The sequence below is a fragment of the Nyctereutes procyonoides genome, unplaced genomic scaffold (genome assembly GCF_905146905.1).
Source record: "Nyctereutes procyonoides isolate TBG_1078 unplaced genomic scaffold, NYPRO_anot_genome, whole genome shotgun sequence".
Taxonomy (NCBI): Eukaryota; Metazoa; Chordata; class Mammalia; order Carnivora; family Canidae; genus Nyctereutes; species Nyctereutes procyonoides.
In genome coordinates this window covers 18,997,771-19,022,723 of record NW_026575126.1, presented here as the reverse complement: position 1 = coordinate 19,022,723, position 24,953 = coordinate 18,997,771, and the positions used below count along the sequence as shown (strand labels likewise).

Genomic DNA, 24,953 nt, shown 5'->3' with positions numbered 1-24,953 from the left:
ATAAGACCCCCTAAGTCCATTCCAAGTTGGTCCAAACTCATCAACTTTTAGAAGCATGATTTCATCAGGAAGGCAGTGAAGCACAGGTAATAGACTCGGGGTTATTATCAGAAGTCAGATGAAAACCAGGATCCATCCATCCTCTCGGGGCCTCAGTCTCCCTACTTAGAACAGTAGATAGAGGTTTGGGTAAATGATATCAAAACCACTTCTAGCATGAACATTCTGACATTCTTTGCCCTCAATTTGAATTTCACCATACATATAAAACTAGGCCTATGTGAAATTATTTCTGATCAAATTTATTGATTAGATAGCTCTTCCACGTGTGCTTGGCTTGCAACTAAAATGTGTACATAGGTCTGGGTTTGATTAAGGTCTATTAATCTTCAGTGGGGTAAATTATTACGTCTCTTTGTATACAAATTCCAGAAGATTCCTGGGAAAGAATTTAATAGAAGTGAGAGTTTGGTTCAAAAACAATTTCTTAAAAATTGGAAGGAAAAGGTTATTTTAGAATCAGCTCCATGGGGACGCCTGGGTAGCTCAGCAGTTGAGCATCTGCCTTTGACTCAGGACATGATCCCAGGATCTCGGGATCGAGTCCCACATCGGGCTCCCTGCATAGAGCCTGCTTCTCTCTGCCTCTGTCTCTGCCTCTCTTGTGTTTCTCATGAATAAATAAATAATTTTTTTAAAAGAATCAGCCCCATGTCTACTAAGCAATTACCTAATTTCATAGCATGTATTCATTCCCGACCGAACCCAAGAGATGGGCTGATATTAAAATAGACGCATTAACAACTGCAGCTGGTTTTTCACGTATCACCTAAAGCTGAAAACAGTACTCCAGGAGCAGTCTGACCACAAAGGAACAGAATGCATTCCTCTACCTGGGGCTTTAGAAGGCTGGAATTTTATTTGGGGGGTTGTGCATTTTGTCACCTCTTGATTCATAGTGAGGTGACACTAATCAAAACTGCACCTAATGTTGTAGTCACCACATCTTCGCCTGAACCTTGTATTAAACATCCTCTTGTTAGAGTCGTCCCATCGTTCTTAGTCCAGGTGTCCTTAGATCCTGCTTTGTGCCACTCCTGCATGGCAGGGTTTGAGTTAACATCCCCAGGCTCCTCCCTTCTCCTGCCTCCTGTGTGGTTGGTCTTCTGCCGGACCCACCACTGGCCATGGGAGCCCCATGGCAGAGTTCACATGAGGCAGCCTCCGCAGAGCAGGGTGGACGGCAGAGAGTGGATCTAGAAGAACAAGGGAAAGACATTCAGCACATGTGGTCTTTTCAGGGTCCTTAATGAAAAGGCAGACCACCCAGGACCGTGAAGGGAAATCTTTTGCACAGCGCTAGAAATTTTTCATATGATATTGATCTATTAATCTGAAATACACAGTCTGTATGGGATATATAACCAGGAATACTCTTTTCTTTTGTGTATTTTTTTAAAAAGATTTTATTTACTTATTCATAAGAGACAGAGAGAGGCAGAGACACAGGCAGAGGGAGGAGCAACCTCCATGCAGGGAGCCCGACGCAGGACTCGATGCCGGTACTCCAGGATGATGCCCTGAGCCAAAGGCAGACGCTCAACCGCTGAGCCATCCAGGCATCCCATTGGTGTATTTTTTTAATTTTTGTTTTTTTAAATAGGCTCCACACCCAACATGGGGTTTGAACTCACGAGGCCAAGATCGAGTTGCAGGTTCCACCCACTGAGCCGGCAGGTGCCCCTAACAAGGAATATTCTTAACATACTAATGCAGCCTTCTCCTAGTACTAGCACTTTTTTTTTAAGTTTTATTAAGATATGATTCACACATAGAAGTCACCAATTTAGTGTATAGATCAATGGATTTTGGTATATTCACAGTTATGTGACCATCACAACAATCAGTTTTAGAACATTTTCATCTCCCCATAAGAAACTCCATATTCGGGATCCCTGGGTGGCGCAGCGGTTTGGCGCCTGCCTTTGGCCCAGGGCGCGATCCTGGAGACCCGGGATCGAATCCCACATCAGGCTCCCGGTGCATGGAGCCTGCTTCTCCCTCTGCCTGTGTCTCTGCCTGTCTCTCTCTCTCTGTATGTCTATTATAAATAAATAAAAATTAAAAAAAAAAAGAAAACACGTGTCAGGTGCTAAAATAAGGGTCTTAAAATAGCACAATATTGTATTAAAAAAAAAAGAAACTCCATATTCATCATCATTCATGCTTCATTCCTCCTCAAACAGACCCAACCCCTGGCTGCCACTAATCTATTTTCTTTCTCTATAGATTTGCCTATTCTGCACATTTCACATAAATAGAGCTCTACAAAATATGGTCTTTTCATATTCAGCTTCTTTCACTAAGCATACTGTTTTCAAGGCTCATCCATGTTGCAGTATTTATCAGTGTTTCATTTCTTTTTATTGCAAAATGATAGCTATGAACGTCCACGTGCAGGTGTCTGTGGGGACATACATTTTCATTCCTCTTGGGTATGTGCCTAGATGTAGGAATGCTCTACTCATATGGGTCATATGGTAACTCTGTGTTTAACCTTTTCAGAAACTGCCAGACTGCTTTCCAAACTGGCTGCACCATTTTACGTTTCTACGAGCAGCCTGTGGTGTTTCCATTTCTTAATATCCTTGCCAACACTTATTATTTGTCATTTTCATGATAGCCATCCTAGTGTGTGCATAGTATCTCCTTGTAGTTGTAGTTTGCATTTCTCTGATTGCTAAAGACACCAAGCACCTTTATGTGCTTATTTGTTTTCGGCATATCCTCTTTAAAGAAAGGTCCATTTGGGGCACCTGGCTGGCTCAATTGGAGGAGCATGACTTTTGATCTTGGGGTCATGATTTCGAGCCCCATGTTGGGTGTAGAGATTAGTTAAATACTTAAAACTTTAAAAAAAGAAGAAGAAATGTCCATTCAGTCTGCTGCCCATTCTTAAAAATTAGGCTATGTGATTTTTGTCATCAAATTATAAGGGTTGTTTACAGATTTTAGATATATATCTCTTATGATATGTATGTTTGCAAAACTTTTCTCCCATGATGTGGGGTGTCATTTCAGTTTGTTGATGGTGTCCTTTGAAGCATAAAGTTTTTAACTTTGATGACATCCAATTTCACTATTTTTTCTTTTGTGGAGTGTGCTTTTGGACTTATATCTAGCTAGTCCTGTTTTGAAAGTACTTTTTCTTAGCTTCCTGTTCAGGTTTAGAAAAATAGTTCTGATTTCCCTTTCCTGCTCTGAGTAACTTAGAATAGTAGAAGCTAATATTTACTAAGCACTTACTATGTGCCAGGTTTTAGCTACGAGTTCAGACAGCTTGGGTAACCAGCCCAGGGCCCCAGGGCTAGTAGGGATTCATCCAATCTGATTCCAGAGCCCATACATCACTGTCCTACTGGACATATCTTCCTCATCTTGACATTTGTTTCATTTTTGCAGGAGGAAAACAGGGTATCTGCTGTTGGTGTTGGACAAGTTACACTGTCCATGTTCTTTGTTCCCTTCCCTTCCCTGGGGTGACTCCTCCACCCCACCCTTTCTAGGACTGCCAGAACTTACAAAGTCTCCAACACACACATACACTTGTCCAAAAAGGCAAAACAACACCCTCGTTCATGACACAGGATACCAAGGCCCCAATGCCACAGCCAAAGCTGCCCGGACCTTAGTGATACTGAGTCTTCTTTGGTTGTGACAGTGTCTAGGGACTGACATCCAGGTGCAGCTCTGACCCTTCCTGCAAGTGAATTCTAAATAAATGAGGTGAGAACTATGTAACAGGAGGCCACAGGCTTCTTCCCCTACAACTTCCCCTCTTTCCCCTTGTAATCCATTGTCCATGGGAGCCATTTGAAATTTCTTCAGAATGTCTTTCAGAACTCAGCCTTCCTCTCCTACTTCATCTTTCTTGCCACTGCGTCTGTTCAGGTCCTTCTGGTCTCTTAGATGAACTAACTGAACTCATTTCACAGTCTCCTCTTCAATCTAATGGAGTTGAAATGAATTCTCTCTTCATGTTGTCTTTCTCCGTAGATTATGAAATCTTTAAGGTCAGAAACCAAAGGGAATTAATTTCCCCAGAACTAAGCTGAGACTCTGCCATCCAAAGGCATTGAATCAGCATTTACAGAAGGAATACTCAGTGCCGAAACGTGCCCAGCACCTGGAGTCACCATGAGATGTCCCGTGAACCAGCTGTTTCAGAAACCCCTTCCTACCCTGCTATGAAGTGCATGGACTTTGCTAACATTTTGGGGGGGGGGGTTGGATATCAAGCCAAAGTAGGCGTCTTGACTCACATAATTCTTTGCAGGGGTCATCTGTTGACTTGGAAACTCCCCTTTATCCTAGTTGTGGGGGAAAGCCTGGACTGTGTCCCTCTGAGACCCACCTCTACCCAGGCCCACCAAGTGCTCAGGAAGTCAGTCATGTTTCCTAAACACATCCACACCCAGTACCCTGAGCCTAAACACCCCCTGAACACCGACGAAGGAGTCCCCAAAGAAGCCAGGTGAGCATTTCGAAGTCGCTCTAGTAGGAGAACCAGTAGTGATATCCGCTGGGTAACCTGCTCGCTCTGACCTCGTGGGGAGCAGTGGAGGTGAGCAGACAGGACCAGGGCTCCCCCTCAGGCCTCAGGGGCTACGCCAGCGATGCTGCATCGCTCCCGTCCGGTGCCCAGCCTCCGTGGTCCTCCTCACATCCTCTCTCTAAGTTTCCCAGGTAACACCTCCCACCCCTTTGCCACAGAAAACTGCGCCATTCCTCACAAGACAAAGTGGTCCCAGGGGCTGCTGTCTCTCTCTCTCTCTCTCTCTCTCTTTGGCTGCTGTCTCTTCAGTGCAAAATTAACGCCTTGGGCTTCAGCTGGATGTTAAGGAGAGACTCCTTTGCCCAGCCTGCCGCTAGCTCCATGTGGGACAGGGCTGGGCCTGGTGCCCAACACAAGGAGAACCTTCCAGGCCTCTCCCTCTTAGGCGGCGAAGGCTGCAGGCCGCGGCAAGTGTCATCCTGATTCACCTAAGGACGACTGTCTCTCCAGGGTCCCTATTACTCATCTTCCAAAGATAATGCAGGCCCGTAACAGAGGAGCCAAGTATTTTTCAACCGTTAACATGTTTTTCACCTGGCCCTATGATGGAAACTTTGGCATTAGCGTGCTAAAGTCCTGTTTGTTTCCTTCCTGGATTTATTTCATTACAAAGGCCCCTTGTTAGTTGAGGATGTTTGTTTACTTCCTATTATAGAATTTCTTGATCCCCGAATCTCTCCCCAGATGGAAGCGGGGGCGGGGAGGATCTCTGTTTATCCTGCCACAGCCGTAAATAAAAACTTAAAAGTTCGCCTGTAGAAGTAGCAAGATAATCGCAAAGGGAATGTTTGTGGATTCAGGGCCTGGATCTATAAAGCATCCTTAAGAAACTGACATCTTCAATTTCAAAGGAAATTGTGAGATTCCTAACCAACATGTGTCTTTTTGCCTAGGGGCTAGACTCTCAACTTGTCCCCCTCCATTTCCAGCTCACTATCTGCAAGATGAAAGGAACCAATCTAAGATTTCTAGAAGATTCTTGGAATTCAATGTAATTCAATTAACATTAACATCTACTGAGTATCTGCTATGTGCAGCATTGGGTGGTAAAAATGCGATTTTGTGCCATTCAGGTAGAAAGTCCCATGGTTTCTATTACCTGCTTTGAGAAATTGTGCTAGAACAAAGGTTGACACAAAAAGTATTATTTCTTTTGCCTTGTCAACCTAGCAGCAAAGGAAGAAAACATTTTTCCTAAATGATTTATCCTAAAAACCCTGAGCCCTACAGGGGATTCTCATGGGATAGGTCCCTGGGGTTTATGGAAAAGCATTCCAAACTCCTTCTGCTCTTTCCTTCAGTAGCGACTTCACTTAACCTTGACAGTGACAAAGAAACTTCTTCAAGGAAAAATAATTTTAAAAGGAAAAAAAAGAAAGATATGAACAATAGTTCAATCTTAACCATTCTTCCAGCAGGAAATATGAGTATATTAATGGTATCAGAAAAATATGTTAAAAGAAGCTCAACTGGAAAAAGAAAACATAACTTTTTCTTAAATTCTTTCAAATGACAGAAATTATTCATGGGAATACAAAAGGGAGCAATCTCTGAGGGTAAAACATGCTATTTTACTGGTGGGTCTTTAGAAATACCCTAACTTTCCATCCATCCCAGTTCTAAGAAATCAACTTCCATTTGAAAAGTCCAGGCTTAGGCAAAAGAATCTATTTAACTTACATTATAATACAAAACATTGTTTGCCAGAGAACTTCCATCACTTGTCTGGGTAGCTGCTGCTTTTCTCCCTCTTTTTTTTAATGATACATTACCAAATGATTCTAAATTCTCAGATGCAAGACTATACTCTCAAGCATCATTTCTACAGTTTGTTACTAGAGAAGTGTCCTAAACAGGTAGAGCGCTGGAAACGGTGAGGAAGAGAGGCAGTGTTCTCTCCTGAGAGTGAAACTGGCTCTTCATGTTGCTTCTGCAACTATTTTGTCACTGATGATCTTTCTTTTCTTCCTTTGTGAGAGAGAGGAGAGTGGCTTTGTGAGAGAGAGCCTCCTGAGGGGCTAAGGAAGGAAAGAAGGAAGAGAGAGAGAGGAAGGAAAGAAGGAAGGAAAGAGAAAAGGAGGGGGGAAGAAAAAAGAAAGAGGGAGAGAGAAGGAGGGAAGGAGGGAAGGAGGGAGGGCGGGAGGGAGGGAAGGAGAGAGGAAGGAAGGAAGGAAGGGATAAAGGAAGAAAGGAAGAAAGAAAGAGGATAGAAGGAAGGAAGGGAAAAAGAGGAAAGAGGAAAGGAGGAAGGAAGGAAGGAAGAGAGGAGGAAGGAAGGAAGGAAAGAGGGAGGGAGGGAGAGAGGAAGGGAGGAAGGAATGCTCGGATGCATTTGCCTTTCCATCTTGATTCCAATGTCAGATGTCAGATTCTAAATGAAATTTGCACCAGTAAAAATGCAAACAGAGGCTTTAGAAGTAAGAGTCATTCTAGATAATTTTCCCTTTTCTATTTATGAAAATTCAAGTTTTGGTGTTTTTGTTTTTGCTTTGGTTTTACATCTTGGGACACGGTGTCACCTGCTACTTACTGATCAAAACATAAATTCAGTTGTCATCCTTAATTCCCTTTCCCACCTCCCTTATGTCTGAACCACATACTTGTCCTGTTGGCTCTGCCACTGGATCACCATCCGAGCTGTCTGTTGCTCCTGATGTCCGTTGCTGCTGTCCTGGTCCAAGCCACCAACATCTCACACAAGGAGTACCACTCTGGTTTCCTAAAACCTCTTCTCCTTCCACTCTTGCTCCCCTAAAATTCATTACTCCCATAGTTGTCAGGTTGATCTTCAAGAGCTTAAATCTGATCATATTACTTGATGTGGGACACAAAGGCAGAAGAAAAATTAAGTTTCCTTACTACCTATAGCCCATTGACAAGTCCTTGAAACAGGCAGGGTGCCATCCCTCTAGGGATTCAGTTGCCTCAATGTTGATACTTTGCTAAGGGCAAAAGGCAATCTTAGCCCAACCCCTAGAATCCTACTTTAACAAATAAAAATTCCTTTGGAGGGATGCCTGGGTGGCTCAGCGGTTGAGTGCCTGCCTTTGGCCCAGGGAGTGATCCTGCAGTCAAGTCTCACATTTGGGCTCCCTGCGTGGAGCCTGCTTTTCTCTCTGCTTGTGTCTCTGCCTCTCTGTGTCTATCATAAATAAATAAATTTTTAAAAATCTTTAAAAAAAAAACTCCTTTGGAAACTTCCTTTATCTCTGCCCTCCAAGATACATGTTGGCAACCATCCACAAGCACATGACCCACTGATACACATCCTAAGGGTTTCATGACTAAGGGTTTATTAGATAGTAATAAATGACCTTTCCCTTACTAGCTAACCTCCTCAAGGTCCTGGAAACCTTGCTTTCAAAATCCCTCAGAGACATGCTATCCCTAACCCCCTCCCAACTTGAAAGTCTGTAATGAACCCCTTCTCATGACCTCACTGCAGCTCTTTCTGTCCATGGGTCCCATCCCCAGGCTTTAATAAAACCACCTTTTTGCATCAAAGGTGTCTCAAGAAATCTTTCTTGGCCATCAGCTGCCAAGATGTCAAGACGTTAAACCCTAACGTCTTTTCTACATCATTACTCTTCGCCCCCTTGACATCTTCCATGTCTTCCATCACACTAAAATAAAATGAAACCTTCTGGCCTAGAAGGCCCTGTACTCTTTGACCTTCTTGCATATTCCTCACCCCTTACTCATCACTCCCCGTCTCTATTAAACAGTATTTCTCTAACCCAAACATCAAACTTTTTCTCACCTCAGCACCTCTCAATTGTTGTTTCTCTTTCTAGAGCTCTCTTTAGATTCTTCTTATTGTCCTTTCTACCCTATGAGGACTCCACGGAATAGCACCATAGGGATCACTGGGAACCTTATAAGAGATGTGGAATCTCAGACACAATCCTCACCTACTAAATTATAATCTGCACTTGTACGAGATCACCACTAGATATATAGGCAAATTATAGTTTGAGATCTAGTTTAGGTCTCAATGCAATTGTTATCTTCTCTGAAAGGCTTAGCTGACCCTCAAGCCAAATTAGCTTCCTAAATCACTCTCTTTTACATGTATTTGTAATTTTTTTTTGGCAGTTAACTCTATTTTATTAAAGATTTATTTATTTATTTTAGAGAGAGAGTGGGGCAGGGAGGAGCAGAGGGAGAGGGAGAAAGAACCCCAATCAGACTACCTGCTGAGCACAGAACCCAATGTGGTCAGATCCCATGACACTGAGATCATTACCTGAGCCAAAGCCGATTCAGACTCTTAACTGACTAAGCCACCCCAGCGCCGTAGCAGTTACCTTTTGATGAAAATATCTTATTTATTAGCTAATATCTTTATTGGTTTTTCCCCCACTAGAGTGTAAGCTCTGTGAAAGCAGGGGCCATGTTAATGTTGTCCACTACTCTTTTCCCACCTAGCCTATCTCATCAATACCTTTTGGATAGATAAATGAATATTCAAATACAATTTTAATCTTAATGATCAAAGAGATGGTGAAACAGAACAAGTTTTTGATTTGTGTTTCGCTGGCTTTTTCTGACATAATTATCAGCTAGAAAAATTTTCAATTGAATCAATTGTTTTGATACAAACCACTTGCAGTACCCTAATGGAATTAAAGGAAGGAAGGAAGAAGGAAAGCGGCAGGAAGGAAGGAGAGAAGGATGGCTGGCCTTGGAAGATGACATGGTAGTAAATGAAATGGATTGCAAAGGACTACAGCAGATAGCACCGCAAAGGAAGTAAGAGAAAATCATGGCAGGCTCTCCAACGTGATGTAAATTATGCTATTATTACTATTTCTCAACTTCTAGAGCTTGTAGAACATTGAAAATGAAAGCTTTATATTTCCTATTGTGCTGCCAGGACTATATCACCAATTAGTAGCAATAAAGAAGGAAAAAGTATGTTAACAACATGGTATAAAGAAAAACCTCAGTCCCATGTTTCTCCTTTCTTCTCATATGACCACATGACTACCATGCTCATGCCTTTGATACCAGATGTGCAGGGCTTTAGGTTTTTTTTCCCTCTCACATCAAGCAATTCTGTGACACCAGCTGGGTGTCCCACAAATTAACTCAATTCTGACATTTACTTGGAGATGGCATCAGATCAGGTGAAGGGCTCAGTCCCATGAGTCTGAGCCCCCATTTCAATGCCAGTTTTAAGTAGTAGGTCACCAGGTTATCCACAACTTCTGTTTGATGTGGCTAAAATCAGAGGTTCCCATGACCTCTACCCGCATTGATTTATTTGCTAGAACAGCTTACAGAACTCAAGGAAATACATACTTTTACCAGTTTATTAAAGACGTGATAAAGGATACACATGAACAGCCAGATGAAGATATACATAAGGATAAGGTTGGAGAGGGTACTAAGGCTTCATCCTGCCAATAGGTGAAGTGTTCACCAATGTAAAAGCTTCCCAAAGCCCATACTATTGAGACTTTATGGAGACTTCCTCATGATCAGTTGTTAACTCCATTTCTATTGAGAGTCAAATTGGATAATTAAACATCAGGGATTTGTGCCTTGCAAACAGTAGGCAATCAATACCTATGTACTGAATGAATTAAGAAAAGAATGGCTCCTTTTCCTGATCTCTTTCAGGATGGATAACTCTGTAAACAAACTTAACACTCTCCTGGCCAAAGATGGAGAACAATGGAGAGCACGGTTGGAAGGGTATGCTTACAGCTCCTCAAGGAAACCATCCCTCTCCCTGCTGTGAAGAGCAAGGAGCAAGGAAGGCCTGGTTTAAGAATACAACGGGCAGCCCGGGTGGCTCAGCGGTTTAGCGCAGCCTTAAGCACAGGGTGTGATTCTGGGGTCCTGGGATCAAGCCCCAGTCGGGCTCCCTGCAGGAAGCTGGCTTCTCCCTCTGCCTGTGTCTCTGCCTCTCTCTCTCTATGTCTCTCATGAATGAATAAATAAAATCTTTAAAAAAAAAAAAAGAGCATGTACCTCTTCATCTTGTGGTTGTAAGTTCAGGCCCCATATTGAGTATAGAGGTTACTTAAAAACAAAGTCTTAAAAAAAAAAAAAGAATGTAAGAAATGTACAGTCGTACCATACCTGGTTTAATGCTCTGGTATTGCCTTCTGAGATTTTTAATAATTTTATCTTTTTTTTAAGTTTTATTTATTTGTTCATGAGAGACAGAGAGAGAGAGAGAGAGAGAGAGGCAAAGACATAGGCAGAGGGAGAAGCAGGCTCCCCGCAAGGAGCCGGATGTGGGACTCAATCCTGGACCCCAGGATCATGCCCTGAGCCGAAAGCAGATGCTCAATAGCTGAGCCACCCAGGCGTCCCAATAATTTTGTCTTTGAACTTGGATCTTACACATTGGTGGGACCAGGGAGCATGTGTGTGAGTAGAGGAGATAGGTATAATATGAGTGTGTACTCTTCCTTGCTGTTCCATTTGCATGTGACATTCTTGATGTCCCATGAGCACAGAATTACCATGGATTCCCATGATGCTTGAGAGTTCAGTAGTACTCAAGGCAAGGACAAGGTGAGTGAGCTGTGTCTATAACAGAGGGGGCTGTGCACTCAGAGTCCTGAGAAGACTTACTTTCCACTTAAACCAGAACTTGATTTGAATGCAGAAAGAAAAAAATGGGACTCTAAATGTAAATAATGTTATTTAACAAATGATTAAAGAATCCTATCATATCCTTTCTTATTAATGTTACTTCCCTGTATTAACCAACTACATATGTAAAATGTGATCACATAGAAAAGGAAAGATGAAAACCCAAAGTTCCTCCTCTTTTCAAGTCCTTTCTTACTCATCAGTAAACCAAAGGTAGAGTGTTGATAGAATGTATATGTATCATCCGTTGAAATGAAAAGAGACGAGTTAGTTTTGTCTAGCACTTCCACTGTTCTGGTAAGAACCAAAGCTGCGTGCATGTCTGAACTACAAAATATAAATTGTGTAATTTCACTCTTCTGCATATAAATTTAATAATATTCTTATATTGGTATTTAAAATGTACAGTGAAGGGAGTGGACTAAATGGGTGAAAGGGAGTGGGAGATGTAGGCTTCAAGTTATGGGATGAATAAGTCACAGGGATGAGAGGTACAGCGTAGGGAAGGCAGTCAGTGGTATTATAGTAGTGTTGGATGGGGCCAGGTGGAAGCTACACTTGTGGTGGGCATAGTGTGACATATAGAGTTGTCAAGCCACTATATTGTACATTTGAAACTAAGCTAGACTTCAACTTTAAAAAAAGGACACTGCATAATGTAAAGATGGTAAATTTTATGATAATCCAAAATTGTGATTTTTCCTTAGAATGACATTAAGTAGCAAATTAGAAACAGCATTACAAGGCAAGAGAAAGAATAAGGCAGAAAGAAGAAAACTTCCTCTTTTAAAAATGACTGTTTTTACTTTAACTTTGAACTTGCTTCCAGCTACAGTAGCAAACTATCTCTCAAAGGGCTTTCTTAAAGAAGATGAGCCTTCCTCTGTACCCCCTAAAAGCACCACAAAATATCTTGAACGTACAGAGTTGAGGACTTTCTCCATCTGGTGTGATTTCCCCTTGATGTGAAGATGTACTCATTAACCAACCCTTCTCTGGATGGAATAGCAGCTTACAGCTTGAAAGGTGATTTTTTTCTGTTCCCTATAGGCTAAACCAAGGTTTGTCCAGACCAGAACAACCTGGCAACCACTGGTGAGATACGCAGATTTAAAGTTTAACTTTACACAAACAGTGCAGCGCAATCTAGGGCAAGGTCCACAGAGATAGGTCTGGCCACCCTTACCTTTTGGTGTCTTGATGGCTCTGGGTCACTGAGACCTTTAGGTTTTGGCCTCCATAGGGAGATTTCAAAGAGATAATGCTTCTTTTGGCCTGTAGACCTCATAGTCTGTAGCCAACTGGGTAACCAAAACTATTTCCCCTACAGAGCTCCTTAAGTGCGAAGCCTTGGGGAGGGAAAACATGAGGCAGAGGGTTCATTTCTCAATTGCACCCAAAAGGTTGCATGATGGCTGGTGGAAAGCCAGGCATGGGAAGTCAGAAGCTCTCTTCTTGTCCACCATGTGACGATGGGCAAGCCACTCTCCATCGCCTAGGCCTCTCTCCCCCCATCTATAAAGTAGGAACGATGATACTTACACTCCTTCTTCATGAGGCTGTGGTGAAAAGTAAAATTAAATGTTTGTATGGGAAAGTGCTTTTTAATGGTAGAAGTGTGTCCACAGTTCTAAAGCTGTTAAAGATGAAGGGTGTGGAAAACATTTTCAAATTAATGTTTTCAGTGACTTAACAAATGCTTATTAAGCAACCTCCATTAGTCAGTTTCCATTCTAAGGTGATAGGGATACAGCAGTGAATAAAAAGAGGCAAATCTCTCTCTTTGTGTCAGATTTGTCATTTGTTCACCAGGGATAATGACTATGAAAAAAAGTAAGAGTGGAGTGGCAACTTCTCATTGGATCATGCGGCAGGCTGCAACAGTCATGGCACCTAACCAATCACACAGTTACATGTCTACCTCCTCATGCAATGGGCCATGCTGTCCCTGACTTGTTCATCAGGAACCCAGGCCCTGAGGAGCCCTGAAGCTTCCATTCTTGACCTCAGTCCAACATTCATGCTGAACTATACTCTAAAACAATGAGATTTCTGAGGTTCCATCAGGCAGGTAAGGCAATGGCACACCCTTGGGTTCAGTCAGATGATTGCAGCTGTTAGAACCCCAGTGAACCCAGATGACCCACAGAATTGTGAGAAATAATAAATCTGTGCTTTTAAGCAGAGGCCAGAGAAGGCCTCTCTGATAAGGCGATGTGTAAACGAGAGCAGAAGCAGGAAGTTGCTCTAGATTGAGGTTTGTGTTGTCCCAAGTCATATGGTGAAGCCGTATCCCCCACTGTAGCTGTATTTGCAGATGAGGCCTCTCAGGAAGTCACTGAGGCTAAATGAGGTGGTGAGCATGCACCAAGGAAAGGCTATGTGAGGAGAGGGCAAGAAGGTGGTTGTCTGCAAGCCAGGAAGAGAGTTCTCTCTAGAAACCAAATTGGCTAGAACTTTGATCTTACACTTAAATCCTCCAGAGCAGTGAGAAAATACATTTCTGTTGTTTAAGTCACCCAGGCTATGGTATTTTGTTATGGCAGCCCAAACTGACTAAGACAGAAGCCACGCAGATATCTGGGCAGAACATTCCAGCAGAGGTGACAGCTGGCATAAAGGTGCTGAAGTGCAGGCAAGCTGAATGCTGTACTGCTGGAGCATGGGAAATAGGGCCAGAACTGGGGGCCCTGGGCGTGGAGAAAGAAGGGGTGTGCAAATCAGTAGGCTGTGGAAGGACTTCGTCTTTTACTTGAAGTTAGAAGGAAAGGCTGCAGAGTTTGGAGGGATGCAGTGATATGTTTTCAAAGGACATGCACTTCTGTAATATTTGACTTTTATGTAACAATGAACATGTGCTCCTTTTGTAATCAGAAAAAAATGACACCAGAACATTTAGAGGACTACATAAGAATGAGCTAACAAGTACAAGCTGTGTCCTTTAATGCCAACATGTGGGTACAGAGGAAAGCAGGGGGAGGCAGAGAGGAATAAAAGGATGGGGGGTGTGCACTGAAGGTGATGAGGAGTGCCAGTCTCACCAGACCACTGGCCAGGGATTCTTGTCCTGTTCTCTGACTGTTCTCTCACTGGGAATTGCACCTCTGTGGAATGGTTTTGGGCAAAAGACAGGGGCAGGGAGCAGAGGGTAGGGCAAGAACAGAGAATAAAGCATAGACTGAACTCGTTCTTGATTTACCCCAGCACTTACCCGATGCCCAGCTCCTAAAGGGTAAGAGCTAGATTATTTCTTGAAGAAATGAATGCACTGATCTGAGTAGTTATTCTGCGCCCACTCTTCCATTCTTACCTCTCTTCTTTGTTAGTACAAGTGAATTCTAAAGGTGATCTTTAAATCGGAGTGGGTGTGGTGGTGAGTGGATCATCAACATAATAAAATTAAGGATTAAGCCCTGCATACCTCATGATCTGTTTATTAGTTTTAAAAATGTAACAGATTGAGGTGAACCTTCAAGTAAGGTTGAGATCTCACAGGTTCTCAGATAACCCTTTACATCTCATCATTGTTTTATCTAAGTGTGGACTGGGACTTGCAGAGTTAGAAGTGCGATGGAAAGACTGTAGGAGTTGTGTTATCTTGCAAGACCTCCATTCACTCCCCCTCCTGCTTCTTTGGCTGGCAGAGGGATGAATAGACAAAGATGCTCAATGCAAGCCTGGACACAGAATACTTTCTAAATGAGCATTCTGTTTAAAGCGAAAATGTGCTTTGCTATAAGCAACAGATGAATTTCCTAAACATTATGTAAAACCCACTTCTTTTTCTGAGTTCCAGAGGAGTTAACTGCTGAACAGAAGGAACTATTTTTTTGTGTTTTATGAATGATCACCCTCTTAGTCATCTGTTCTGTAAATTTGGCATTTCATGGATCAGGTATTTTGTTTTATTTTTTTAAAATATTTTATTTATTTATTTATTTGTGAGAGATACAGAGAGAGAGGCAGAGACATGAGCAGAAAGGGAGAAGCAGGATCCCCGCAAGGAGCCCGATGCAAGACTTGATCCCATGACCTCGGGATCACGACCTGGAAACACTCAATCACTGAGCCACCCAGGCACCCTCAAGGATCAGGCATTTTAAAAACTCTTTGAAGGAAGCAACAACCAATTATGTCTGAGTGTAGAGATAATTTTTTATCTTCTTGAATAGATTAGAAAACTTTGAACATGTTCAGCCCCAATGACCAGTCTTAGTGCAAGTTTCAAGTTAATGAAAAAGAAACACAAAATCCTTACCAGCCCAATGAAGGGTGGGTACCAGAAAATGCCATTCCAAAATATGCCACTTTGGCATAAGGATTATTCTGAGCTGAAGGCAATTGAGAAGACACAGATTTTTAAAAACCCCCAAACTCTCTGCCCACCCCTATCTAAAAGTAGAATTTATATTTGCAAAGGTGCCCTGTCTCTTCCCTCTACTAGGAAGGACAGAAGTTAATCACTGGAAACAACTCTAGACCCTTATCAGTTCAGAGATAGCACCAGAGAAATCTACAAAACAATCTTCCTAAAACTTCACCTTATCTACCATTCATTTCCCCAAATATTTGTCTTCCCACAATTTGCCACCCCTAGAAGCTCAAAGTCCTTTTGTTTCCTTGATACTTCACTAAAAATGTATTGTTCTGTTAAAATGGTATACAAACAACAAAACAAAGAGACAACCTACTACATGGGAAATGACGTTTGCAAATGACATATCCGATAAAGGGGTTAATATCCAAAATATATAAAGAACCTCTATAACTCAAGAAACCCAAATAATATAATTAAAAAGTGGGTAGAAGACATGAGTAGACATTTCTCCAAAGACAACACACAGATGGCCATTAGACAAATGAAAAGATACTCTATATCACTCATCATCAGGGAAATGCAAATCAAAACCACAATGAGATATTACCTGTCAGAATGGCTAAAATCCAAAACTCAAGAAATAATAAGTACTGGAGAGGATGTGGGGGGAAAAGGAACCCCTGTGCCCTGTTGATGGGAATGCAAACTGGTACAGCCACTGTGAAAAACAGTATGGAGCTTTCTCAAAAAATTAGAAACAGAGTTATATGACCCAGTAATTCCACTACTGGGTATTCACCCAAAGAATATGAAAACACGAATTTGAAAAGATATATGCACCTCTATTTGTACCGCAGCATTATTTTCAATGGCCAAATTATGGAAGTGACTCAAGTGTTCATCAGTGGATGAATGGAAAAGAAGATGTGGTACATATACAATGGAATATTATCCATAAAAAAGAATGAAATCTTGCCATTTGCAACAACATGGTTGGACCTAGAGGGTATAATGCTGAGTGAAATAAGTCAGTCAGAGAAAGATAAGTACCATGTGATTTCAGCCTTATGTGGAATTTAAGAGACAAAACAAATGAACAAAAGAGATAAACAAAAGGGCAGCTGGCTGGCTTATTTGGTAGAACATGTGACTCTTGATCTCGGGGGCATGAGTTCAAGCCCCACATTGGATATATATAGCTTACTTAAAAAAAGAGAGATAGGGTGCCTGGGTGGCTCCATTGGTTGAACATCTGACTCTTGGCTTCAGCTCAGGTTGTGAACTCAGGTTCATGGGATTGAGCCCAAGTTGGGTTCCTTGCTCAGCAGGGAGTGTGCTTGAGATTCTTTCCTTCTCCCTTTGCTCCTTTCCCCTGCTCTCTCTCTTTCTCTCTCTCTTGTTTTTTTTAATTTTTTAAATTTTTTTTATTTTTTTATTTTTTTTTTACGATAGTCATACAGAGAGAGAGAGAGAGAGAGAGAGAGAGAGAGAGGCAGAGACACAGGCAGAGGGAGAAGCAGGCTCCATGCACCGGGAGCTTGACATGGGATTCGATCCTGGGTCTCCAGGATCGTACCCTGGGCCAAAGGCAGGCGCCAAACCACTGCGCCACCCAGGGATCCCTCTCTCTCTTGTTCTAAAATAAATAAATAAATCTATAAAAAAGAGAGAGAGAGACAAATAAACAACAACAAAACCAGACTAAAATACAGAGAACAAACCAGTGGTTACCAGATGGGAGGTATGTGGGGGAATGGGTGAAAGAGATGAAGGGCGTTAAGAGTACACATATCATGATGAGCACTGAGTCATATGGAATTGTTGAATCACTATATTGTACACCCGAAACTAATCTAACACTGTATGTTAGTTACATAGGAATTAAAAAAAAATACTATACCAACCTAATACTATCTATCCTTTTGAGTTACTCATCTCTGGGTGCTCCTGTGTATATGCATGGTGCACTTGTTAATAAACATTTGTTTAACTCCCTCTTGTTAGTGTCTTTTGTCTGTCTAATTTATCAAGGCCAGTTCAACAAACCTAAGATGGATAGAGAGAAAACATTTTTTTGTCCTCCCTTTATCAGCAACCCATTCCTTATTCTTTATGCAACTAAAATAGTCAACATTCCTTATTGAGGACCCAATAAATTAGCCCAAGATACAGTTCCCTGCAGCTATTCTTCAGAAATCTGTCTTCAGGCCTTTGGCCAGATGGGTCATTGGGTCTGACCCAAGTTTAGAGAACTACTTAGAAACATTCATAACCAACCAAAGAGGGTTCCTAATAATACGTAGTCTGGTTACTCTGATTTGCTGAGCAAAATAAACAAGTTAATGAACGTATGAAAAGCTGCTTGTGAGACATTAAGTCCCCAATGACTTGCCTTTGCTGACTTTTGAAAGGAGAGAAAGGCACAATCCGTTCCTACTTGGGCAGTGTCCATTTTCTCAGCTCTAGCATAACACTACATTTGAAAAGCTTTATTTATAATATATAAAATTTATTTATATATTTAAAATAAAAAAATATACTTTTTGCTTATGAACATATCCTCCAAATATTTTAGAAACTTTATTCATGAAAACCATTAAAATGTATTTAGCATTCAATGTGACAGATATTGTCCTAAGTGCCTCATATGTGTTAACTCACTGAATCCACACAATGACATGAGGTAAATACCACCATTAACCCCATTTCACAGATGAGAAAGCAAAAACACACCCATGTTAAGTAACTTGACTTCAAGACAGTTCCAGTAGCTGGAGCCTTTGCCACCACATTCTGTAGCTTCTCAGTCCCAGTGACAAAGAGCGGGTGGTGAACTGTTGGCAGAAGGCTCTATTTATAAACAGGGAATTAAGTCTGAGGCCAAGAATTAATCTAATTTCATACAATTAGGAAAGCAACTAAGTTCTAGCAACTCAGAACTCAGGATGTGTAGTTAACTGACCACCTCTTGCCATCTTCCCAAAAGCAAACTGCATGGGTCCTGATTCACTGCAAGTGAGCGCACGTGTTATTTACCGTGTCTTTAGCTCTGGCTGGTGGAAGAATTGAGGCCATACTTAGCATGTGTCATTGAGCTAATTTTATTCTATAAATAATAGAATAACTGTTTACAATATTTTAAAACCTCCCCACCTTTTTCCAGGCCTCCTCTGAGCTCCTTCTTACTGCTCCGTCTGCATACTTTCTTGGTCACCACTGACTCTAATTTTAGTCCTGGTGAACGAGAAGTTTCTTCTGCTTATATTGCCTGCACATTAATTGTCCTATCCTTTTTTTTTTTTTTTTTTTTAGTTGTCCTATCCTGTAAAAGCTTTACTCACTTTTACAAGGGGTCAAAGATCCAGAACACACATGTGTTTTTCAAATGACAATTCATGTTTTGGGTTAAAATATACTCTGGGCAAACCGAGCTCACTTTAGGTAAGATATTAGAACAAATTACAATGGATAAGGAACAATTATAAAGGGTAAGACAGGCCAAGGGGGGGGGGGAACCCCTAACAGTCTGGGGGCTTTGAAATGTAAATCTAAAGGGGGCGGGCTACTGGGCTACCAGCAGGGGTGGGAATGTTAGTTTCCTCAACTTCATACATTCTTTCTTTCTTCTAAGCAGTTTCTTCCAGTAAAACTGGTTCTTTTTCCCCAGGGACCACAAATATCTGATTCTTGTCCTAGCCCAGATGGTGGAGTACAGTGACCGTCAACAGAAGAAGAAAAGAGATCCAGTAAAAATAAAGGTCAGGAGATGCAGGCGCCGGGTGCCGCCTGGATTGGTAACAGCTTGCGAATCTGTCTGAAATGCCAGGCTGGAAAGAAAAGTCACATCTGCCCGGAGGCCCCAGCAAATGTTACAGGGTTTTCCTGCACCCACCTTTCTGGACCTGTTGAATGTCACTCTTCACCGCATTGACTCTGCATCAAATAGCTAAGGCAGAGCTTTCTCATTCCTGAATAAATGACCGTGAGTAAGGACGGTCGCGCCTTGAACATTAGTGAAGGCGACTAATTACATTACCTGCTGGACGGGCCTCTCAGGACTGGCAGCCCCACAGAGGAAACAAGTCGGAACGCTGAGGATGGATGCAGAGACACATCAAAAACCTCTATTACTAAAGAATGAAGGAAAACCTTAGCTTGGGGGCAGATTTACATAACAGATGTCAACGCAGCTTTCACAACCTCTTTCTGATTTGCTGACGGAGCAGCAGATGTGCCATGTGGTTGGGTGGGAGAGTACGGCCAGCAGGCAGGCGAGCCCCAGCCCCAGCCCCAGCCCCACGCTGCTGTCTGCTGCTTAGACGTGGAACCAGGGACGGGGGAAGCTGATCTGAGTCTGTTGTTCACCTCTTCAAGGGGGCTGATGCCTTTCTCTTTGGTGTCTGGTGAGGATCGAATGAGAGGAGGTGTGCATCTTCTCTGATTGAACGGGGCCCTGATCTCCTGCTGCCTGGGCCCGGGGCGGATAGTCTAACCTTACAGTTTCCTCATCTGTCAAATGGGGATAATGCGCATCTCCCCAGGTTTGCTGTGACAAGTCAGAGTAAGTTAAGTGTCCAGTAAGCTAAGGGCCCAAGCGGTGATTGCTACTTAACATTGTCCAACCCACGTCCCAGGGTCTTCTTCCACCTTCAGAAATGGAAACCCGAAACAGGTAATCCCCTAAACAATAGCAGTTACTTAGAACTGAGGGGTGGAAGGTATCATCTTCAATAGGCATCGGCCACTTCTCAGGCAGGAATGAAAATACTGACCTTGCCAAAACTTTCTGCCTCGCATGATGATAAATTAATAGCAAACTGTGTTTGCTCACCGTTTATCTCCAGGGAGCTCTGGGCACTGTGCTGACATAATCTTCACAACATCCTGGCGAAGAGATGATGAGTGATTTAATCACCAACTTCAAGAAAATGAAGGAGGCAGGATTGTCCTCTGGATGGTGACCAGCTGTTTCCACCACAGCCAAAGCCAGATAAAGAGCCAGCAGGCCTAAGTGGTAAGAAAGATCTGGGTTAAACCCTTGGAGATACATCTCAAAGAGGTTTCCAGCCAGGAAAGTACTGACTTATGTGGCTGCTGCTCTGAATTAGTTTCCCAGCAGTAAATTGAAGACACAGATTTCTTTACAGTATACACAAAGCCTCCCTTAACACCTGGGTGATCCCTTTGGGCGGGTCTTCCCCTCAAACGACTCCAGCCAATTTCCATGCCAGGCTGTTTGGCAGTTTCCCAGGGACATTCTGGAAAGGCTCAAATGAGCGGGTTATCCCACGGTTGAGTGAGCTTTGAGCAGCTAACCCAGACCAGGCCTGAAGGTGAAACAACACAATGGGTTGTTTAGACACCTGGGCTTGTGGAAGGGTGTCTGTGGCCTGAGTATGTCATGAGAGCAGTTAAAGGATGTGCCAAAGCCTCAGACTCCTGAGGGAATGCTATGTATCCCCACTGCCTCTTCAAGCAGTCCACCAAAGTGGGACTATCCTGCCGCCTTCCTACGGCTGCCGCGGGAGTCAAAGGGAGGCATGGAAGTTGGTAGAAGCCACAAGCACCAGCAAAACCCCAGTTCCTCCCAAATGAGAGCCCAGGGAGAGGCAGCACCCGATGGTGGTAGAAACACCAGTCACCAGCACTGTCCTCTTTCCAGCTCCTGATGAGGACTTGTTCTTGACAGGAGTGCTCTTTAGGACAACGCTTCTCAAGTTGCAGCGTGCCTATACATCCCCTGGATATCATTTTGTTAAAATAGAGATTTTGATTCCATTGGTCTGGGTAAGAGTCTGAGCTTCCGCATTTCTCAGAGGCTCCCTGCACAGCAGTTTGAGCAGCAAAATCTTTAGGACTTGCATGTATAAGAACCCCCTAAGAACCGGGGGCGGGTGTTACATCTCCTTTATGTAACCCTGTTCTTTGGAGGTGTCAGGGGCCCAGTCTTCTGTCCTGCTGCTGGGCCATACCTGCTTTGTTGCCCTGGGTCTGCAGTCTACACCGGACTCACTTCTATAACCTGCCATTTCATCATCAGTGGTGAGGAAAGGGCAGGCCTGCCCCTCCCTTTAAGGGCCCAATCCAGAAATTGCACATTCCCCTTCCATTCTGATCCTTCTGGTTAGAGTTCAGTCACATGGCCACATCTAGCCCCAAGTAAAGTTGGCACATGTTTTATTTTATGCATATTTTATGCTCGGTTCTCAGGTATGCACTGAAAAATCCATACCAAGGAAGGAGAGAACGCATAGTAGGGGACGCTGACAGTCTCTGTCACAATTGGGGATACAAAGTGACACTGGAATGGTATTGAGTACTTACTCTCTGGCAGGCACAGCGCCTTAAATGAATCCCCTCATCCAATCTTCACACACACACAAAATCACTGGTAAGTACTATTATTGTTCCCACTTACAGATAAAGAAACTGAGGCTTGGGGAGGTTAAGCAGCTTACTATGGTCAGGATTCCAATTCAGGCACTGTCACTCCAGAACCTGGAATCTTAGGAATAGGGAAAGGACTGATTATAGAAACAGCAGCTGGGGCCAGGCCGTTTCAACCCTCAGAGGTCCCCCAGCAGTGGGAGGGGGGTGGGTCATGAGTCTATGAGATGAAACCCTGCAGGACTGACTACACAAAAAATCTTGTGCATTCCATGAGAAAGACGATGCTTACCTGGGACAATTTATATGCTGTATCTCCAGAGGCGGAAGGTTGAAGATGTTCTCCTTCCGAGTTTTGAGACTTGTGAACCAAGGAGTTTATTATTCCTCTGGTGTTGGAGGTATGACTGTCATCTCAGGCTATACCAGTCTTGAAAGGCAATGGTCTGTGGCTCTGCTGTCCATTTCCCCACCCCCACCCCCCAGGGGTAGACAGTACTCTGAATACCTGGTGCATTGGTGGGAGAGCCACAGCTGGCCAGGACCAGATGGGACCACTTCTTGTGTCAGTCACAAGTTAGAGGACATTTGAAAACTGTTTTCCAAAGTTCTCCCCCCTCCTTCTTCTTTTCATGAAAAGGGCTTTTTGTTAGTACAGGCTTTGTTTGGGGATTCAGTTGATAAAGGGACCATTTTATTGGAATGAATTACTGACGCAAGTGCTGCCAGAAATCCTAGCAAGAGGCCAGCACTCTGGCTTTTATTCAGCAAGGTGAATGGAAACAGCTACTGGGCGTTGGTATCAAGGGCACTTTGGAGTTCAGTGCCATCAGCAACTTGGAGTTTAGAGGAGGCAGTCAGAGAAAGTGCTAGCAATAAAATATAAGACTTTTTCCTTTATATATTTTTATATAACGTCAAATGGGCAGGAACTGTTGGCCAGGACTTCCATAGAATGAAATCTTTCTACCTATTATTAACTTGCTAAATCTCCACTACAAAGACTGGGGTCCCTGTAACAATTTCAGCTCATTCTTCTGAATTCCGGAAAAAGTCACTTTTCTCTGTTGAGTCAAATGACAGCTGGGGGAGAGAAAGTCAAACAGCCAAAAAGTAAACCTCAGGTTTTGTGGGACTCACATAGACATGGAACATTTAAAGGTTCTTTAAAGTGATTCTCTTCAGATGGTGCTCAAAGGACTTTGCTAAAAGATATGAAAATACTAGCAAGCCGAAACTCATACATTCTAACTTGTTTTTCTCCCATATCTGGGGTGTGCGGTGCCAACAAAAATTTGTGAAGACACATGGACTGACAGTGTTATTTCTCCATAATCTCATCTGCTATTTTGTTGAGACTCCAAGACCCAGTATATTTGAAGTTTGCTAGATGAATCAGCATTTCTTGGGAAACCTCTTTTAAAATATTGTTATTTGCAAACAGTGGCAAGGAATGAGGCACTTAAATCAATCGACCATGAACTCTTCAGAGTTCAAGGAAATCATTAAGGGCTGATAAAGTCAATAGAAGTTTGGGTAAGAGAAAAGGTATCCCTTGATGTTGTTTGAAGGCATGTAACACCAATCAGTTCTAAGTGACTGAACCCCAAGTATTGATTAGAAAACAGGTGCCCACGGGCAGGTGCCAGCTGTCAAGCTTGGGAGTGTCACACAGACTAGGTCCTACAGATCTCCCTGAAAAGCAAGATGAACAGTGGGGGGTCCTGCCATTTATGCCTTTCAAAGACAACATGCACTTGTTTTAAGAAAGGAAGACAAGTTTCCTAGTCTGTAAAGCAAGGATTGTTAAGATCTGGCCCATTTATCTCACAAGCAAGACAATGAAGCATCCTTCTAAAAACGCTGTACCCACATCTGGTGGTGGCATTACTATGCAAGAACAGTGCCCTATGTGGCTGGCGGGAAGGAAACATAGAGGAATGTTTACAGGTGCAAAACTTCGCTGAAGCTCCTCTTTGTGCCCCCTCCCAGCCATCATTCATTCAGATTCTACACGCCTTCTAGATTACAATTGTAATTCGTCATTTGTATAATTTGCATTACTAATATTCTCTCCCCCACTTGGCCAATAGTTCTTGCCCATTTGTCACTTTTTATAAAGGAAAAAGTCTTATATTTTATCACTAGCACCTTCCCTGTCTGTCTCTCCTAAACTCCAAGTCACCCAGTAACTAAACTCAAAGTTGCTGATGGCAGTGCGCTCTGATAGCAGTAAAGCTCCAGGAGCCAGAGATTTTGGTTCATTCCAACAGCAAATTCCCAGTTCCCTGGACTGGCCAGTCACATAGTAGGTGCATAATCAATACTAGTGAAGACATCAGTGAATGCTGAAGACAAATGGAAGGTGCATACATAGTCAATTTGCTTATATATCCCAAATTTGCCCTTGATCTCTGATTTTCTGAACTTAAGATTTTATAAATTAGTCTTTCAGGAGAGAAGAGAGTGGCTGGGATGCTGTAGCTGGGGTCAGTTTCTAATTCAGCCAGAGAGGTCCAAGCTTTATTAGTGATATCACTTCTCAGAGTATTTATAAACTCTACAGCCAGGGAAGATTCACCACCACTTGCTACAGGCCAGTACCCTGAAACCAGTTTTGAGAGGAAAGGCAAGGATGTGAGTCCATCTTTTCACATTCTCTGCAAAAATCCTACAAGTCATGCTAAGGAGTGACAAGAGAATGTCCAATGTCTTTTTTTTTTTTTTTAAGTTTATTTATTTTGTTTTTGTAATCTCTACACCCAACATGGGGGCTTAAGTTCACAATCGAGATCAAGAGCTGCACGCTCTTCTGAGTCAGCCAGGCGCCCCTCCAGCGTCTTATTAGATGAGTCCAGTCTCATACAGAGAGGACATTACTTTGTCATCCGGAGTGCCGAACAGTCCTCTTCTCTTGAAAAAAACACATCTGCAGAAAGGCTAAGAAACACCTGCTGACCAATACCTAAACAGGTGGCAGGGAACCTCTTTGTTTTCTGAGCTGGATTTGGACATTTTGTA

General features: G+C 42.8%; 1 long non-coding RNA gene and 1 pseudogene across 1 annotated transcript; one reads left to right on the top strand and one right to left on the bottom strand.

Moving 5' to 3' along the window:
• Positions 1–15: 15 nt before the first annotated feature.
• Positions 16–23,672, bottom strand: LOC129520112 (uncharacterized). Its single transcript, XR_008666488.1, has 3 exons — positions 22,225–23,672; positions 20,377–20,552; positions 16–1,256 (listed from the first exon to the last, which is right to left on the bottom strand). It is a non-coding gene; the product is annotated as an uncharacterized LOC129520112 (long non-coding RNA).
• Positions 6,413–6,615, top strand: LOC129520367 (small nucleolar RNA U3; annotated as a pseudogene).
• Positions 23,673–24,953: the final 1,281 nt, after the last annotated feature.